This window comes from Octopus sinensis, linkage group LG4, assembly GCF_006345805.1.
Source record: "Octopus sinensis linkage group LG4, ASM634580v1, whole genome shotgun sequence".
In the NCBI taxonomy this organism is placed as follows: domain Eukaryota; kingdom Metazoa; phylum Mollusca; class Cephalopoda; order Octopoda; family Octopodidae; genus Octopus; species Octopus sinensis.
Genome location: NC_043000.1, coordinates 50,522,732 through 50,544,233, shown reverse-complemented (window position 1 = coordinate 50,544,233; position 21,502 = coordinate 50,522,732). Strand labels below are relative to the sequence as shown.

Below are 21,502 nucleotides of genomic sequence, written 5' to 3'. Positions count from 1 at the left end.
GATTAAAAGTATACCTTACATGTCATGTACTTAAAATATAAGATTTCTTTTGAATCCTATAAAACAAAATTTATATTGTTATTTTCCAGAATATTTTCTTAAAACTGTATCTATGAAAGCATAATATTCTAATTCTGATAATTATATCAACAGTTCAGAGCGTCGGCATAAAAACTGAATTTACTGTATAGGAAAAAAAATTACAACTTAAAGCTTAAACTGTCTCTCAATGCTCATATAAGAAAACAGTTGAAAATTATATACACCAACACTGTTTTGAGTCATACTCATATAAGGCAGCAAGCTTGCAGAATCAGCATGCCAGACAAAATCATTAGCAGAATCTCTTATGGCTTTTCATTTGAAGTTCAAATGCTGCCATGGTAAACTTTGTTTTTCATCATTTTGGGGTTGATAAAATAAGTACCAATTGAACAATGGGGTCAATGTAATTGACTTCTTCTCCTCCAAATCTCAGACCATATGCTTGAAGTAGAAATGATTATTAATACTCATAATCACACATATTCTTGTCAATTTACTATCTTATTTGATAATTTTCATCTAAAAGTTTAATCATTAATTCATCATTATTATATTGTAACAGAACTTAAATATTCATTAATGAATTCTAAAACTTCAAAAAAAAAAATAAAGCCTAATGAGGTAAAAAGAATAGGATAAGCATTGAACCAATGATATTCTTTTTTCAATTTCAACTATTTTACTACTCAATTTTATGCATACATCACCGACCAAAAATCATTAGTTCTCAAGAGAATGGAGTCTATTAAGACTATTTTGTTTACTGTAATATTATACCTTTAAGAATAAAACATCATTAGTGAAGACCTAAAGATACATTAAAGGAAATTTTACACAAATGGAAAAGAAATAAAGTGGGTATTTTGTTGATATACAGTACTGAGTTCCTTCCCTCATCAATATCTCAGAATGAAGAATGTATTTCATCAGATTAACTTGATTTAGATATATGGATTTGAAGCCTGCAACCCCACAGCAGTGCACCCATAATCAAATAGTTAATGGGACTCACCGTCTAAGTATAATGAAATAATTTGCATGCAAATTGCAAATGCATTTACTTTCGGTATATCACAAATTATATTAATATTCAGAATATAATATCAATTCTCTTGTAATTAAAACTAGCTATATCAATTTAAAGATTCTATTCTAAGAAGCAAGTAACAATCAGTTAGGGGTCATTTTGGCCCATAATTAAATACACTTGAGCCATGAAAGGAGCCTCTGCACAGTCAATCACTTTATAAGAAATAACTCACAAATCTTTCTGAAATTACACTATACAGTTAATAAAAAAAAACAAAAAACAAACAGAAGTATACATCAGACCAGTGATCCTCAACCAGAGTCCATATGGCCCCTGAGAGTTCATATAAGATTTTGGGGGGAACCATGCAACAAAATAATATATCATGGATCAACAATAGTATTTTTAAGACCCCAGATAAAATTTTGTTTTAGATGTATGTATAGATATGTATTGCAAGAAATAGATAGGTTCCTTTCTCTAACATTTCACATAGTTCAGCCTACACAAGTTAATGTGTGCAAAACAAATTAGGAATTTTGAATGCAGTATTCATAAAACTAGTTTCTTATCTTTAACCATGCATTAGCTATGGGGGTCCATCAGAATAAAATACCAATCAAAGGAGTCCATTGGTAAAAAATGATTGCGAACCCTTGCATTAGATAATACAATCCTGAATATACAAAAAGATGTGATGGCCACAATTGGAAAGCATATAGTTGTAGGTCTAACATTAAATGCATGCACTAGCTGGTATTATTACCTTCTTTGTTCTTTTGATTTGAGTCTCAAAGTATTTCATTCCTGTGACTCAGTAACAGACTCCTGCTTGAAACTTCAGTGATTCATTTAAGTGACCCCTACTCAAAAACTGATACTCATACAAGAATAATGACAGAAGTAAACATCAATAAGTATGTGTTGAATTTTTGGCAAAGATGCCGTTTTCAGAACAATATTCCTTTGAAAACGCATTTTCAGATAAAAACTTTTCAAAATATACACCAGTTAGTTAATCTATGTTGAACTAAAGAACTTACCAAAGTAACTTATTTTCATATATATTAATATATTTTCATGATCTACAAAGACAAATGACTAACTGTCATTTGCAACTTAATAATTAATGGACATTGGATAGATGCCGAAATGAAATACTTTAACCAGGAAAAAGAAGTTCAATCTAAACCTAAGATCAAGATTGTTGTGAAAGAAACAAAAGTTCCTTTTTTAAAATATCCAATTTTTATTTCATAGAACATTGGTTCATTAATGCATTTCTGTCATTTTGGAACACAATAAATAGCACCATTTCTATGTTCACACTTTATCTGCTTTGGACCATAATTTAGTATATTGGGTTGTGACCAAGATATAGATAAAGCAATGCTGTCAGAAACATACAGAAGAAAGAAAATTATGTAAATGACCGTTTAATCTTTTTTTTTGCCATCATTATGGTTAATTATCTTTCAATGATTCTATTATTATGAGAGATATTAGACAGCTTCATTGATATGCTTTAAAGAAACAATCAAACTATCAGTAAATTTCAGATACTGAGAAAATTTTGTTTCATAAAACATTTATTCCCAAACTTAATTACCAGAGAATATAATATTAACTCTTTGAACTCTAGCTTTCCTGTATGTAAAAGTTGAACCATCTTGACCCAAGCTATGGCATAGGACCTATTATCATTTATATTACTGCCACTTCTGTTTTGTAATCTTACTGCAAGATCATCACTATCACTTCATTTTGGTGCAGTGTCACGAATAATCAGAAAATCATAAAACTTCAAGCTAGACATTACCTTACAACTAGCTTCAAAATACAACTGTGAAACAATAAAGATTTTTTGCTAAAGTTAATAAATAATGAATTACTAATTTTTCCAACAAGTGTTTCTAACATTATAAAACTGCTTCAGCATAAAATATCAAATACCTTTATATTCTAAATTGATAGAAAATTTTAACAGTTGAATTTTGATTTTGCTTTTAACCTCTGAGTTTTCAAACATTTTTTTATCAGCTTCAAAATATTTAATTTATGCTTCATATTTCTCTCGTGGAATCAATAAAGTTTTATCTCATTAGAAGTATATTATTCTAATACATTAAATATACATACAAATTTTAATTAATTTTTTTATTGATATCCTTCATAAATTTATGACAAATACTTTTTATCCTATTTTTGATTGACAAGTTAATTTTATGTAATCATTCTAAAGGTTATATTAAACATGCTTTTAATGATAATAGTTAATATACATGACAACCAGCATTACCTAATTGCCCTGTCACATTTAAAGCAAGATTTCATTTATAGTTAAATGGTATTGATCTTTAATCTTGCATCATTTTCTAGAACTGCTAATTTGCACTGCTTCCAAAATTCTAAATTTAAATACAAAAATTATGAACAGAAGATGGTGATCATTATTAATATTTATGTTGTCACTATTCTCTCTTTTGTGACAGCCAATAATGTCAGTGTGGTAGGTTGTGAACCAGGCAAGATGTTTTTAATTTTATTTTAGATAATATATATAGCTTCAATCCATTACAGAATCAATGTCACATTTTACTCCCAGAGATAGATAAGATGAACATCTCTGATATACAAGTGCTAAATCATTATTATTTACATTATTTACATTTGATGGATATTTGTCCACATCTTGTTTGTTCTTAACACAACATTTCAGCTGATATACCTTCCAGCCTTCATCAAGTGTCTTGGGGAAATTTTGAACCTGGGTTCTCGTTCTGAAGGTATTTTTCGATATTATTATCATTATTATTATTCAGGTCATCCCAACTCTGCTACCATTGTGTCTTGTCATGTATAACATATCACTTGCTTGTGTTTCAAGAAGTTTCCTCTAAACATTTTTGATCCCAATCCACCTGAGACTGACCCTGATTCTGTGATACAAACTTCCTGTTTTAAAGTGATCTAAATTAAAAACTTCGATCAAAATTCCACATTAACTTATGCTCCAAAAGGTAGCTTGATAACAACAAAGCTAATTTACTAAAATTTTTCTTTATTTTCTAAATTAGCTGAAACAGAGGCAGTGCATTTTAACAGAAATATGGTACCAAAAGGGTTAATGATTCCATACAATGTTTCTACAGCTGTTTCAGTGAATGACACTCACCACACCATCAACTATATTAATTTTTGTACAGTTTGTTATTTTCACTAAAGATTTTCAAACAATTACATCTTCACCAGAACCATTTGATTCCCATTTAAACTGAAAAACATTGTCTGTATACAACTTGCTCATTTGCTTTTTATACATCTAAAGATTTAATTTGCTATCAACAATCAATGTATCTTAAAAATCTTCATTACACTCCCTGAGGATTGATTTTATATATTACAACACCTAAGTAGAGCACATTCTTCTCTGTCTATATTCATTATCTTGACAACTGACTGCAAAATATAAATCTGTTATGGTCCTTATATTAAATGATAATGATAATGTTGAAAATTGAAAGTATTAGCTTGTTTTCAATTTACAGAGTTTCACCCATGCTTCAATTTCATAAGGAGTTCACTTTGAAATAAAATATTTTCTCCCCCTCATTTCTGATTTCAAAAAATCTTTCAATAAGTTTGTCTTCACTTTTGTCTGCCAGCTTAACAAACAGGATTTACTTGCTCAATGATTTATCAAAGAACTCAAAAGCACCATTTCCCCAACCCCATTTTTTGCACAATTCACATCTATTAGTAATTTGTACCAATGATTTTTTTTTTCTTTTCATGTCATCTACATCTATCTTGACTAATTTTGATTTTGAAGTAACCCTTAACAAAATTGTTTTTACGAATGCTATTTTGTAACTGAAGATTCTCCATTGTTATTATAGATGGAGATAGAGAGTATTTTTAACTTGTCTCATAATGAATTATCTTACTACAATATTTTGAAAAATTTACCTGCTTTCATAATTTCTATGTATTCTCTTTTCATGAATTTCTGGGAGAAGGCATTATCTTTCTTTCTATTCTACAGTATAATCAGAAGATTCTTGATTGCATAAGGTATCATGACAGAAATTCTGTCTCAAAAGAGTTAATTGCTGGCATAATCCTACATACTTTAAAATTATGTTTGGATATTTCATTGATCATTTCTACAGTCTTTAAAATATTTGTATACAATATTATTTTCAAACCAATTGATTACTTCTTATATATTGGCTCATCAAAAGTTCATTTACTTTTAATATGAAGTGAGTTATTGTCAAGTGGAATATTCATTTTCTTTAGCTTTGTAAATATTTTCACAAAATAAAAAGTTTCATCTATTTTATAATGTAAAGCAATGATGAGAAAAGGCTGTTCTTTAGCTTTTCTCCTCATTCTCCTGATTTAATACTTCTGTATCAAAACTGAGACTTTTACTGCTGTTCTCTGGGTATGCTGTAAATACTAATGGTAGTATTGCTTTCAAATTTTGGCACAAGGCCAGCAACTTTGTGAGAGGGAGTAAGTGTATTACATCAACTCCAGTGCTCAATTGATACTTATTTTATCAACCTTGAAAGGATGAAAGGCAAAGTTGACCTCAACGGTATTTGAACTTAGAATGCAAGGATAGAAAAATACTGCAAAGCATTTTTCCCGGCATGCTAACAGTTCTACCAGCTCACTGCCTTAACCATAAAAATAATATTGATGCATATAAACATAATATACATCACTTTATTTTTGTATAAATTTATCTAGCTACCAAACCAATTAATATGTGCCCAGGGGTATGTATTTAGTTGTTAATATGGATATTATTTAAATGTTTAAAATAATACTTATCAAGTGTAGACATCATTAACCACTTTTAGTTTTTTAAATTTCATTGAATAGTTGACAGCTATGCTGGGAGAGGTATGGCATTATTTCTACCTCAATAAATTCCACATAAAACCAGATTTTTAATACTTAAATAATGATAGAAAGATATTTGAAAATGTACCAAATGACTTATAGTTTCTGCTAACAAATTTCACTGAAACAAAAAAGAAAAAAAATTGTCTCACATTCAACAGGCATGGATTACATATGCAACTTTCATTTAAGATATTCATTTCTTCAAAGAATATCATTCCTTTTCAATAGGTATCAGTTTTGGTATATTCTGTGTATTAGAAACTTGTCAAGAGAACTCATATAATTCTAAAATTAGCTACAAATCCTATAAATCTGTCAATAATTACGAAGACTATAACAATGTTTTTATATCTAATATTCTAAATAAACAACCCTTGAATTCTTTTTTAATACCCTCACATTATTTTCTAATTTTTAACACATTGTATCTGCAACACATGCTGAAATTTATTAGCGCTTGTTTTCAGGATTTAGTAGCATTGTAGTCCTAACCATTGTAGTTTCTTCAATGTTTATTTTACCCTTTCTTATTTTACATTTTCTTTGAAATATTTTCGTTATAACATTTTTGTTAAATACACAGCCTTTCTGTATTTTTTTGAGAGATGAGGAATTATGTACATTATTTACATAATGTAAATAATGTACACAGACTTTGTTTTAATTTATTTTAAAAATAATGAAGAATTTTGTAAAATTACTTTCTCTTTATCAAGCTAGTTTTTACTATATAAGTTATCGTGAAATTTTGAGGGAAGTTTTTATCTAGATTACTTCAAAATAAGAAATATGTATCATAGATCAAACAGGCTTAATGCATAACTCTCTACAATCCTAGCAAATACGAAATAAAAATTTGCCTGGCTCTCTTCCAAACAATCAAATAATATATCTATGTACTAATAATACAGATCACATACTAAAAGTTTTACTGATTGCACTAAATTACATTTATGGATATGTTTTTGATGGACAATAGCAGTAGCAGTAGAATTAATGTTGCTTATAAAATTTTCTTCGAAAATTACAAAAACAAATCACAGAACTCTATACATGTTTTAACAAAGCACTTTTGGTTTAACAGTCTTGTATAAAATTTGGTTTAAACCAAGAATTTAGTTTGTACTTTAAGTGTCTTCGTTTGGAGAGCAAATTTTATCTAACTGTTAAATAACATTGAGAGTTTAGATATATCTTTACAGAAACAACATTATTTTATTATAAAATATACTTAAAATAATAATACTAGAATGAAACTTTTAGTAATCATTATCTGAAATAATTCTTGATTAGTCGAAGATGAACTTTTGCTATTGTAATGAACTACATTTTCCAATACTTTTGGTAAGATTGGAAATTGCATTTGTTTAATTCAGACATTTTAATGAATAAATCAAATTTTTCCTTTGTTATTAATAAAAACTGTTCTTTGCATAAAATGAAATAGATTTAATATATCATTTGAAAATTTGTTAAAGAAAATGTTTAAACTAAATTGTAAAACAAAAAAATAAAAATGGAAAAATAATGTGCATTTGCTTGGATTCAATATTGTTGTTTGGCAAAATGTGTTTAAAAGTTATTTAAAATAAAAATTATTCATTTGAAGTGGAAATTCAAAACAATGAAACTAAGAAGTGAAATGAAATATCTTACTACATCAGAAATGTCAATGATGCCTAAAGTAAATTTTTAAAATGCCCAGCAGCATTTTGTGCTTCAGTTATTTTGCCCAAACTAAGAAAAATATCTATATATGCATACACACAAAAATTGTAAGAATAATTAAGAAATAAAACAGAATCAATAATTTAATTAAAGTTAAGTCTATTTTAATAACCATTTCTATTGTTCAGTAAAATTTACTTTTAAGGCATAATAGCTAAATTTGACAGGAAAGTATTGCATAAGTTATCCAATTAATTATCAAACCAAAGAATGAAAATAATGAAAGCCAACACAAATCCTAATATAATATCTTTATGTATGAAGCAATTTCATTTTGCCCTGCTTGTTTATATGGACATTTATTGAAAAGTTCTGCAAATTTAAGTATTAGCAAAATTTCTCTAAGTAGAAGGAAAGCAATTTGAAACATGTCTTAAAAGAAAGAACATTGCTTGTAGCTAAACATTTTTGCTTGTCTCCTTTGGATATCAGATATTATTTAATAACTGAGAAAAAAAAATATTAATACATTTGATAAATTCGCAGCAAAAATAACATACGTCATAATTTGATTCCCTAATGTTTTCAAAAACCCATGAAATCATTTAAACTTGAACAAAATGCATCAAATATTATTTCTTGTATATTTACATCCAGACTGTAACATCTATAAACAAACAAATGTAGCACTGATAAACATATAAAGGGTTTCATCTTTGTACTAAATGAATGCAAAGAACTGAAGGTTTTAAAGACTGTAAATATATTCTAGCACTCAGAATCAAAACTTCATTAATTAATAAATGCCATGTTGAAAAATTGTGGATTGTAAAATAGATTCCTTAAAATTAAACATAGATCATCTAGTGTTAGCATAATGGATAGTTTATAACAGTTGAAGCTCTTTCAGACAATTTCAGCTTGTAATGATACCAGTTAAACAGCATTACATACACACTAGCAAAACAAGATTATAACAAAGAGAATAGTTCCCATCTGTGGCACAACAGGGATTGCCTAAACCAGTGGCATGGTTGTTTCCTCACATGGATTTGTAGTACATTAATATTGTGTTCACCAACCAATAAGCATTTAAGGACATCAACTTTGATTCACTGAATGAATGGATACAACCTGCTGAGAATCAGAGAAGATAAGAACAGAATTTCAAGGTAAACATTTTTAACCAGAAAAACTAATATTTTTACATTATTAAAACTAGCTGACCACATGCTGTCAATAATGACAGCTAATTGTAGTATTTTATATGTAAATAAGGTACAAAATAAGGTACATAATAATCACACATACATTCACATACTTCCCTTGTACATGCACACACATACACACATGTATTCACACAGAATTGAAATGCTGATTTTTTCACCCCTTCCTTTCTCTCATTGCTATTACTTTCTCTCACTCCCTCTCAGTCAGGGCTATTACTCTCACTACTTCTCCTTCACTGAATTACTATTTTCTCTCCTGCTCCATGTCCAGTATGATTCTGGACAAATATATGAGAACACTACGAGCATTATTATATTAGGAGATTATAAGTAAAATAGTAATCTTAATTCTACTTTTATTGCATGTATACACAGACACATCAGTACCTAGCATAAAGTCACACACTCACTTCCCTAATACCCCCACCCTTCTTAGTCATAGTAGCTTTCCCCTTTTCTGTTGTTTTTCTCTCTTGCAGCTTATATGATGATCTCACCAGTGGTGCCCGGCATGAAAAAAGTATTCACTATACACTGTGAAGTGGCTCATGTCAGGAACAGCATCTAGCCCTAAAAAAACATGCCAAGGCTGACACCAGAGCTTAGCACAGCTCCTGCAATTTGTCAAATCCTGCCAAATTATCCAACATATACCAATATTGGAAAACAGACATTAACTGATACGATGATGATGATGATGATACGCAAGCTTATGACCAATTCAGATGTGTTTCTGGGACATTTGAATTTGTAAGGCTTTTCACTAGTTTGTCATGAAGATAAAAATTCTTGATTATAAAAAAAAAAGAAAAAGAGAAAAAAAATTCGTTTCTAAAAACAACTTTTATCCAACCCTAACATTTCTATATTTTCAACATATATTTTGTATTAATCAGGTTTTCTGGGAAGGTTAATTCCATTATATATATTTCATGCAGACTTCATTTGCCTTGAGCATGTCTATGAGAAATATTTTTGCTAGTTGCAAACCCCTGGGAATGAATTGCACACCACTTTTATGCATCTTAAGAACTATATATATATATATAATATATATATATATATATATATATATATGAGAGAGAGAAAGAGAGAGTGTGTGTGTTTGTACAAACACAAAGGCTGAAGGGGAAAAGTGTGGGGGAAAAATAAAACCACATTAGAATTGTGAATTATGGCAGAACAGGAAGGAATAAAAAATAATAATAAAAAAGGACGCATGACACTAGTCTTTACAAAATTCAAATAAAGGTTAAGATACATCAGAATTGTAGTACATTATGATGCTTGTAAGTGTAGTTGAAGGAAAAAATTGACAGGGGAAATGAATAAATAATCACTATACAATATTAATGAGACTAGTTCAGACAAACTCAAGAAGCAGTTGAGTTTTAGAGACTGTGAAAAAAGGAAATACATGAAAAGGTAATGAGACAGGTTAATCCACATAATTTGAAAAGTAATTATTTTCATGTTTTCTTCCTTTTTTTCTTTTTCTTTGGCTTTTATTTTTTGTTTTGCTATGTAAAAATTATTGAAAAATGTACATATGTAATTTTTTAAGAGTATGCACTTGGTAAATTTGGATAATCATAGAGCTTTATTATTCTACAGAAAAATTTACAATTAGACAAAATTGTGCAAGTACCAAACACTCTAAACATATTATACGGATTTAACGATTATGTTAGTATTCTATTAAGTTAAATTAAAAAAAGCTTTAAACATTTCCAAAGGAGGAAAGTGAGAAGTTAACGTTCATGGATAATGATAATCAAGACCAAAATATTAGTGATAATTGGAGCAGAAGTAAGCTTAAATAGACATGGAGTAAAAAATAAATTCCAAATTAATTTTCAAAGCGAAGAAAAGGTGTTTAAAGAATTTGAAAGGAATTTGCCAGCTTTCAGTGACACAAGTGACCGATTAGTCATTATTTCCCCATATATTGATGGAGGGGAATTATGGTCAGCATGCAATGTTAGTGAATAGCTATTGCTGATGAGCTGCAAAATATCCTGAAAGCACTTGATATAGCAGTTATAGCACCAGTGCTGGGCCACTCTCATCTAGTATGATACCTTCTTAAGACAAATACCAAATATTACAGCGCTCTAATAAAATATTCATCTAAAGTAGATTACAAGACTGCCATATATATATACATATATATATATATATATATATATATATATATATATATATATATATATATATATAGTTAGTTGCAAAGGAACCAAGTCAGGGACACCCTGTTGCAGTAAGCGCAATGAAAATTTTAACACTGAATAATAAGTGATTAAGTGAAGTTCACTGTTTTTATGCCAATTTTGAATGGCAAATGTCTTTTCATGCAGTAATTGTTACACACACACACATCATCATCATTATCATTCAACGTCCATTTTCCATGCTGGCATGGGTTGGACGGTTTGACTGGGGACTGGCAAGCTGGGAGGCCGCACCAGGCTCCAATCTGATCTAGCAATGTTTCTACAGCTGAATGCCCTTCCTAGTGCCAACAACTCCAAGAGTGTAGTGGGTGCTTTTTATGTGCCACTGGCAAGGGGGCCAGTCAGGTGGTACTGGCATCGACCATGTTTGGATGGTGCTTTGTGCCACTTGCACGGGGAGCCACTCAGGTGGCACTGGCAATGACCCATGCATGAACAGTGCTTATTGCATGCCACTAGAATGAGTGCCAGCCAGGCGGCACTGACATCAGACACAACTACAATTTCCATCTGATTGTGATTTGATTTTAGATTTGACGATTGTAGTGAGTTTTCAGTGGCCAGAAGGGAAAGGAAATCTATAGAGATGAAATCAGTTTATAATAATTTATGACAGTAACAGTAATTAATAGAAATATATTCAACTTGCTTTCTGCTAGTAATTCTTTTCGTTTATGAGTGTATTAAAATTTTCTAAAAACATGTGGAAACATTATTTTATGATTTACTTTTGCAAAGATTTAAACTGTCAGATTTTGCTGTTAATATAAGCAGATTGTGTCTTAATCTATGATATTGTTACTGAACCTAAATAGATTTTGTTCGTAATCAGTATAATATTTTAGTGTTAGGACAGTTCAATAACGAAGAGAAAATGTGGATTATTTTGATTTATGGCAAAATCAAGTAATGACAAGGACAGTTGCTCTATTTCCAGCTTTTTGTAACTGGGATTATGCTATACTAAGCTTTCATATAATGAAAATTGAGAAGATGTGTATTCTTTTTAAAGGCAATATAAATTATAAATATCTAAAAACACAAAATAAAACTAAGTTAAACAAAATGTTGTATAAAAATAGTCTAAAGAAATCTCAAAGTGTTAATAAACCCAAATATTAGAAACTTGAATAAACATCATTTTGAAAAGGCATAAATAATGCAAGAGTTTAGCATTAAACAAAGTTTGTAATTGTGTATTATCATTCTTAAAATAGCTGGGTTTGCAGTCCAACAACAGGCACTTTTCTTCAGGGCCAGTGATAATTCAACTCACAACAATTATTAACACTTTGAAAAACTTGAGTTCAGGAGAAGCCCACATGGAATGTTGCACCAACAACTGGAATGGTGCTGCTCAGACTGACATTCTCGGTCACACCTAAAAAGCAGACCAGCCAAATGACTGGCATAAAGTCACTCAGAACATGCCCCAGCTCCCCAATTATATATGTGTTGCTTCTTCTACACCAACTATAATGGCCTTTGCTTCTCAGAGTTAATTGGGTTCATGTCATCTTCACTCTGGTATTCTCAACCCACTTGGCACTCTCAACCCAGGCATTCTCACTCAGGCATTCTCACTGTCATTGTCACTCAGGCGTTCTCACTCAGACATTCTCAACTCACAGGTGTTTCTCAACCTCACCGCCTCTCATTATCCTTGTTGCCGTCAATCCCCTCGGGCCCACAATCAGTTTTTCTGTTCTAGGATATCAGTCATCTGAAATTTCTTCCCTTTCGTATCTTTTCTTCAGGTGTTCGCAAGCAAAAGTTCAAGAGAAAGTAGTCTAGAAGAGCTTGAAATGGCTGTGGACAATGCCCCTTTGTTCAGACCCAGCAAATAAAAATAAATAATATATAAACAGATATATTACTGCACTCACTCCAACTTTAAATATAAAAACAAGTTTGTATGCTTTAAATGAACTAATGGAATGAATAGACTAAATAAAAGATTTTGATAGAATAAATTACAGAGATGTACTTGCATAGGAAGTGACCTGATCTGAGATCGTGTGCTGGAATGAAAACAATTGCAGCATGGAAGGTGTTTATAAGCCATTTAAGAAACACACAAAAACTGTTAGATTCACTTCAACGTTTAAATTTAATTTGTCAAAATATCTTCGTCACTTTGAGACCACGAACTGTTCACTGACAAAATTCTGTGCTGCATCTCTGAGATGACAAATTAAATTTATAGAATAAATTATTATTTATTTTTAGACATAAACAGAAAAGGTAATGACATTTTTTTTTAAAGAAAACATTTATTAATCTTCTTTTCTTAGTGTATATAAATATTTTCATTTGCTCATAATCATATAATTTTATTTTAAAATTTTGTGTCATTTTGCATAAGTAGCTTATTCAAATTAATTTCCTACAGGAACTTATCTTGCTGAAAATTGAAATCAAAGACTGAGCATTTCATGGAGAATATTCATTATCATCAGCCATTAATAATAACAAGAAACAACCTAAGTTGAGAAGGGATAACAGTAGAGTGTAGAGAATTTTATAACAGTTCTGCTTGTCATTGCATTACTTAGCCCATTGGTTTCATGTGGTTAGAGAAAAAGAGGGAGAAAGAAAAAAGGGAGAGAGAGAAAGAAGGGAGGGAGAAAAAAGTGAGAGCGAAAAGCATCCATGACATGAGGTAGAAGGAATGTAATTGTATAATTGTAACACTTTCACAAGATTAGTTGAAGTGAAAGAGAGGAGAAACAAAAAGAAGGCAGCAAAAGAGGGAGAAAGAAAATAGAGAGAAAAAGAGCGAGAGGCGTCCATGATGCGTGGTAGGGGGAATGTGATAATTTTAGCTGAGGGGTGATGTTCTGATGGTGAGGTTAAAGGCAGAGAGATGAGAGAGAGAGAGAGAGAGATGGGAGAGAGACAGACAGAGGGGAGAGATGGGGAATGAGATGATGGAGGTGGTGGTGATGATTGAATAGTGAAAATTGTATTTTTTGAAATTGAACTAAGTTTTTTGTATTGCTTATCACTTAATGCATGTACATAAGTGCAATTCAATGAAATATTCTCACTTATATATGTGGCAGATATATGTAATTTAACTGAAGGTTGTATCACATGTATTGGATATTTTTTGTATATGGGAAAAATGGGAAAATATGAGTGAATACGTATTTTATGAGTGCTCTGTATTATGTCTATAAAATTGTGCATAAAGTGTACATATAAAGTGCATTAAGTAATAATCATATTCCAAGTGCGTTCACTTTTCAATGAGTAACAGATGAGTGGCTGTCTTTCCAGACAGACGCAACACAGGATACACTTTCAGGTTTTTTGGATAAAGTTTCCAAAAATACACCAATAGGTTTACCATTAATTCTGTGAAATATTCATGGATCCCACTAGTTAGTACTTATAGTGCTAATAAAAATACTGAAGACATGGAATATATTTTTTCTCAAACCATTTCATTCATCTTCTTTATCTATTCTCTCATGCAAACATCCACACCCAAACATTCTACACCCACTATCATTGTTATCCTTATTTCGATTAAAGTTAAGTTGATAAAACACAACATATTAAATATATTAAACTCAGAAAAACCAGAGCAATGTACTAATTAAAATATTTCAATATTAATGGAAAATACATCAATTAAAAAAAAATATAATGATATGTTGGTTGCTTAATTGCTAAAAAGAGAGTCTCTGATATCTGAAATAAATGAGTAAATTCAGTCTGAGTAAACAACTAAAGCTTTTTAATCAATTTTCCATTTGCATTAACTGTCAGCATACATTTGTCTTTTTCATGATAAAGGCATTTTGTTTACAAATAATATCCTCAATTGTTATACTGACCAAAAAACAAGACTTCCTTCTTAACTCTATAGCGCTTAAATTATGTTTAGAAGGATCTCAGAATGCAATATGTATATTTTGAATTGTTAGAGAAGAAAACAGAAAAAGTTGTTAAATCACATTACTTGTATTCACTTAGGGTAATATTTATCCATAGTTAGACATCTTTCCATGGGATATTGGAAACAACAAATAACAAAAACCTCTGTTCATATACGATGATGCTTGTTTACCACTATCTTGTGATGTCAAATGAAGGAGACACAAACAGAGCCATGCCTACACTTTCAGTTTCCATCTACCAAATCTACTCACAAGGCTTTTGTCAGCTCGAAGTTATAGTAGAAAAGTGCTACCTAAGATACCATAAAGTAGAACTGAACCTGAAACCACGTGGTTGAGAAATGACCTTCTTAACCTCACAACCATGCCTACACATTAACAACTATATGGGAAAATTCCCAGGATAACTACAACTAAGCAGAAGCTAACATTCAATGAACATTGCTGAAGAAGCAAAGATGAATTAATCCACTAAGTGCTATTATGGGAACCAACACAATCAAAATGAAAGCAAGGAGGATTTGCAGCAACATACACTGGGCTGTTGGAATGTAACACTCTTATCTGATGTGAACTTATACTAGTTGCAGTAAGAGACAAGGATTAATGAAAGTGCACTGTTAATGAAGCCCAGTCAAAACTGGTTTGTTGTTGTTATTGTTGTTGGTAGTGGTGGTGGTGACGACGACGTCAATGACTACAACAACAGCAATGGCAACAACAATGAAGAAGGTGAATTTAGAATATAAATCAAGAAAACTGGAAATTTTGATGCACAATTTACTTTTTACAGTTCTGTCCTTTTGTTGGAATATTTAGCGAAAAAGTAGACCATATATTTCCCAGTTGCATACAAAATTAGACTTTTGACCCTAACATACTGGAAAAAAGGAAACATTAAGAGTTGGTAAAAAGAATACTTAATGAAATATAAAATGAAGTATACGACAGCTTCTGTATTTCAATATATATGGCAAAACAAGGAAAATTAACATAACTTCTAGTTAATAAGCAAATGCTATATTGTATTAAATTGAAAGAGATAAATAGACAAGTTAATAAAGAAGAAAAAATAGTTTAACCCTCTTGGCATGAATTCTTAAAGTCTTCCTTACTATATATCAATATAGATCATTTTTGTTTAGTGATTATGCATCTCTCAAAATTGGCAGCATGGTTCTGTTTCATTTTTTGGTTGCAAGAATGCATTGTATACATCATTATTTTTAAATGCAACTGCAGCGCCTCCAGGATTTAATAATGATATGTTAATTATTAATTTATATCTAAAACAAATCTCAGCAATCCTATGTAAATTAATATATTCAATTTTAGTAAAAAAAAAAACTTAACTGACATATAAATGTATGCTGACATATGTCGATTAACATAAATTTTTATTTTTCCCCATAAAGTCATTTTGCTTGCAAATAATATCTTCAATCGCTGCATACAGATAATGGAGTGCATTTTTAACTAAAACAGAATTGAAATTATGTTTCAAAGCATCTCAGAACTCAACATAATTGATAAAGTTATTTCTGAAGATTTGCTAGTAAATTGTGGTTTATGCCTTAACTACTGAATATAACTGTCACCTCAGAGATCAGGTTGAGTGACTACTTCTCTGCATTGAGATGGGTTACAGCACCAGTACTATGGACATTAATGATGGTTACTTCTGTAAAACCCTATGGAGGAGGAGCTGGAGTACTCTACCCCCCTTGACCCTCCGATGAACGGTGAGCAGAAAAGATGGATGGATACAAATTTTAAATAAACAAAATTATACGTTATAATTGTCCTAAACTATTCAAATAAAGGGACATTTATTAACCCTTTACCTTTCAAACTAGCCATACCTAGCCCAAATATTCTACTTGTTCTATGTTCAAACCTGTCAGATCTGGCTGCTTACACCTACCTTAGAATGTCATTTTAAAAATGAACAGTCACATCAAAATTTTGAAGCTATGAAATAATGCATGATTAATTTAAAACATATTGCATTCACTTATTTGACAAAATAATCTGAAAGGGTTAAATATACTGAGTGAATACATGGAAGTCAAATAATTAGAAAAATAGTTTAGGCAAATAATTAAAAGGCAGCATGCTCCTCTGATTGAGCTGGATTGCTTTTAGAAACAATATCTAAATTTTTTCATGTCAAATGGTTTATCAATCAGTACACCATGCTATACATGAAAGGAACTAAACAATGCCAATAAAGTATGGCTAAGAAATTTCATATTTTAACAAACTGGTGTGCATTCCATACCATTGAAGGTATCTGAATTAGAAAATCATGTCTGCAGAGAGCTACAATATTAATAAAGTGACTTTCTTACTTTTAGGTCTGTCTTCTACTTCACAGATGAGTAGCATCTTATTCCATTGAGCTACCGTCAAAATTCTCTTGGCTTATATATGGATATGCATGTATATATACATATGCACATTTATACATACATATATATATATATATATATATATACATGTACATACATATATATATATACTTAGAAATGCATATAGTGTGTATATATATACACACACATGCATGTACACAGACACATTTACATATAGATATATACACAAATACATACACATATATGTATGTGTGTGTCTATATAAATGTGTCTATATGTATTTATACAAGTGCATACATATATCAATATATATATACACACATAGATGTATATGATATATTATATACACACACATTACACAGATATATAAAAGCAACAGAGAAAAGATATTACGCAGGGTAGACGGGCTGATAGACAGATAGGTACACACATGAATGTCTGCCTATTGATATAACTACATACATCTTTCTGTCTACGTTTGACAGTTTTTCAACATTTCTATGAATTAGTGTATAAATCTGTCTCTGTTTCTGTCTATGTATATGCATTTACTTTGTGTTGGGTAGAATTGAAAATTAGCTGTTGGTGTCAGTTGGTTCAAATTCTTTTGACACAATTCTAGGACATTAAGCAATACCGATTTACTCAGGTTCCAAAATAAGAAAGTTATATAACTCACACACACACACACACGCACGCACGCACACACACATACACTGACTAAATCTTCTTGTGCTATGTCAGAGCTAGATCTCATTCATGTCAGACATATCTTTTGAATTTCCTGAATTTTATATCCAGAATGATGGGAAATATGATTCAAGCACCAACATCTTCCGTGACAAGAATATTATATATGTATGCACATATGTATATATACACGAGTGTGTGTGTGTGTGTGTGTCTGTGTGGATCTATTCGAGAAATGGAAACCTCTTCAAGTCAAGTCTTCACATAAAGAATTTCAGAATGTGGACGATATCCTTTTTTATACACAAATTTACAGTTGCTGATTACCCACAAAAGGAAAGATGAAACTGATTTTTGGTACAGAATATGTTTGTGTTTTGTCATTAAGGAAATATTTAATCTCTACTTAGCTGTATCATATCTGTGGCATAAGTTTTTCTTATTTTTAATACATTTCTATTTTACCTCCCCAAGTACTGCTGATGGTAGTGACATTTCCTAACTTAACTTGTCACCTACTACTGATGTTGATAGCAATATCAGTAATAAATCTCTACATTCCATCTTCAATGCATCTAATAAAAATCCCATGATATTAAAGGCATCTATCTCATTAACCTTTCAGTAACAGATTCTACATCGTCTTATGTAGATAAGAAAATAGCAAGGATATTTTTGACTAATTAATAAGAATCTAAAGAAACTTAGTTTCAAGTGCAATACAACAGGATACAATATGACAAGAGACCAGAAGCTTGGCATTATTGATAGAAACAAACTGCAGAAGTTGGTAAAATGTATTAAAAATAAAGAAATCTTTCCCTAAAGTTGCATTTAATGCAGAATAGCTTTGTATGGTTTGCCAAGCTGTACTTAGTTATTCTGCACTAAATATCCAGTCTATGTAACTGCATATCAATAGCAAAAGAGAAGTAACACCACAGGAACACACACACAAAAACAAAACACCAGTTTCCTTAATGCCTGTGTGTGTTATGTATAGAATTCTCCAACCAAGAACTCCCAATCCACCAACAATTGTACACCATACAACTTCCAGTGAGCCAAATTAGAACTTTGAGCACTGATTTCATACGTAATTTCCACCAGCATAAAAAAATGATCTTGCAAAATCATATAATAAAATTTGACAGCAAACAATATAGAGGAGAAGGGTTGCTGCAACCAGTTACAGTGCTGCCGAGTGCAACAGTAGCCTGTACAAGAGAAAATGTATGCAAAAATGTCAATGTAATTATTTAAGCAAAGAAATCCAGGATATTGAGTAAATTGTATAGTGGGAAAATGAGAAGTAATTTCAAATAATGTGATAATAAAACAAACAATGAATATCTCATGGATGCAATTCTATTTTGAGAAATTTTAGGTAGTATCCAACAAAGTATAAGCATCATATAATTTTATCCTTGGTTTTTGATAAACACATCCCGTTTTGTTCAAAAAATTAATATGCCCTAAATGTTCTTAAATTAAGTGATGTATATTTTTGTAGTAATATTAATACTATCATTAACTGCATTAGGCTAATTTACAATTTTCCTTTTTAAATGTAATTCATAAATTGTCTTTCGTTTCATACCCAATTTCCATTGGAAGCGATAAATTGAATAGATGTAACACTTAATCTCCTGTATACACTTGTCTTCAAATTAACAAATACTACTGTATATACATATACATACATATGTATGTATATGTATATATATTTATATATATATATGTATGCACACACACGGGTGTGTGTTTTGTGTCATATGTGTGGTACTGAATGCAGCACATCATGACAGATTTAATCTAAGGTATAATATAAAAAAGTGCTCAACAAATATTCCCCACACCTATGCACATTAGTTAATTGAAATTCTTTTTACCATAAATCAATTTTCATTTAGAAATTTTAATCATTTATTAACTACTTCCTTCACATATACTGAAGCATGCATATTCACAAACCTAAACTCATATTCGATACACAATATTAATTTGCTTCAGGTGATCACCTAACTAGTCAGTGAGACTGATTTTAAAGATTATTTCCTTTGTAAGTTTAGAGATTTAAGTCATCCAGAATAACTTATTTCCCCTCAATGGATTGTTTTATATTATTAAAGATAAAATAGTGTAACATGGCCGGAAATAATCAATTTTAAAATTAATCTGAAACCGGAAACACAGCTTATCAATTTCTGCAATGATATTCAGCAATGAAAATTCAAAACATCTTTGTTTTTCAACTATTAACAAAACCAAAGCAAAGAAAATAGTGTATGAATTTGAGTATATTTTTATAAAGGATAATGGAAGCGTGTAACCCAGTATAAATATAACTATAAAGTAAAAACCTCTAAAGATTCTAAAATTGTTGATATATGTATGTTCATGTCGGTATGTGGATATGTATATATAAATAAGTTCATTTTTATTGGATATATGAGTATACATATATCACTGAATACATATATCTAACAGAAGTTTATTCAATTCATGTTTAGGTACTTTGAACACTCACAAGTCCATTGATGACAATTTTAGAGAATAACTTCAAATAGATTATTAAAGATTATTACTCCTGAGTCTGTGTTTTCACCTCAGAATAACATCCTTTTTGCCAGCTTTATAATATTTCACTTCAAATTCCACCATTTCAAGTATCTTTCCTTTGTTGCATATTTTCATACATACATACACAAACAATAATATATTCAAACCAAATCAATATGCTTAATACACAAATGTGCATCCAGTGGTATTCCTTTAAGAAAGAACAATTAAATTCAAGCTGAATGGTTTTCAAATTGTTAACTTTTGTTACTCACATCAAATGATTATTAAACTATTTCAGACTAAAATCATATATATGTATATATGTATATATATATATATATATGCTTAAATATCATTAGAAACATTTCAATTCATCATAAAGCATCAAAGCTTAAATATATTTTACCATCTTGCACGTGGTAAATCCTGCAAGACCTTGAATAGCAATGAGTACCACAAATGATTGCTTTTATGCATGGTATCTAAAGTAAATAAAAGGAGGCTGCACATCGCCAATGTAAGAAAGTTGAACTCAGTGATGCAAACTAACTGATGCATACTTTAGTGGTCTCCTCCAATCTGATAATTCTATAGCTAAGCGAAGGAAAACTTAATGTACCACTAACAGACATGAAGCAAAACACTCAACTCTTTGCTGACTGTACACTATATTAAGTACCTTAATCCATCAGTCAAATCTCTTTATTTCATAATATGTAAGCCAATTTACCCTAGGAAGCAGAAACATAAAATGAACTGTAAAATTATTATATGCTCAAAAGTATAACTTGTAATTTTGATTGTCTGAAACCGACTCAAGTTAAGGACTCAATGTCAAATA

At 30.4% G+C, this 21,502-nt stretch overlaps 1 protein-coding gene and 1 long non-coding RNA gene across 11 annotated transcripts in view; one reads left to right on the top strand and one right to left on the bottom strand.

Moving 5' to 3' along the window:
* The window catches only part of LOC115210389 (bone morphogenetic protein 1), a 2,987,986-nt gene that overhangs the window by 1,357,382 nt on the left and 1,609,102 nt on the right, over positions 1 to 21,502 (bottom strand). The window lies entirely within an intron of this gene.
* Positions 1,495 to 21,415, top strand: LOC118762943. The gene is made up of 3 exons (XR_004998695.1): positions 1,495 to 1,623; positions 16,165 to 16,173; positions 21,404 to 21,415. It is a non-coding gene; the product is annotated as an uncharacterized LOC118762943 (long non-coding RNA).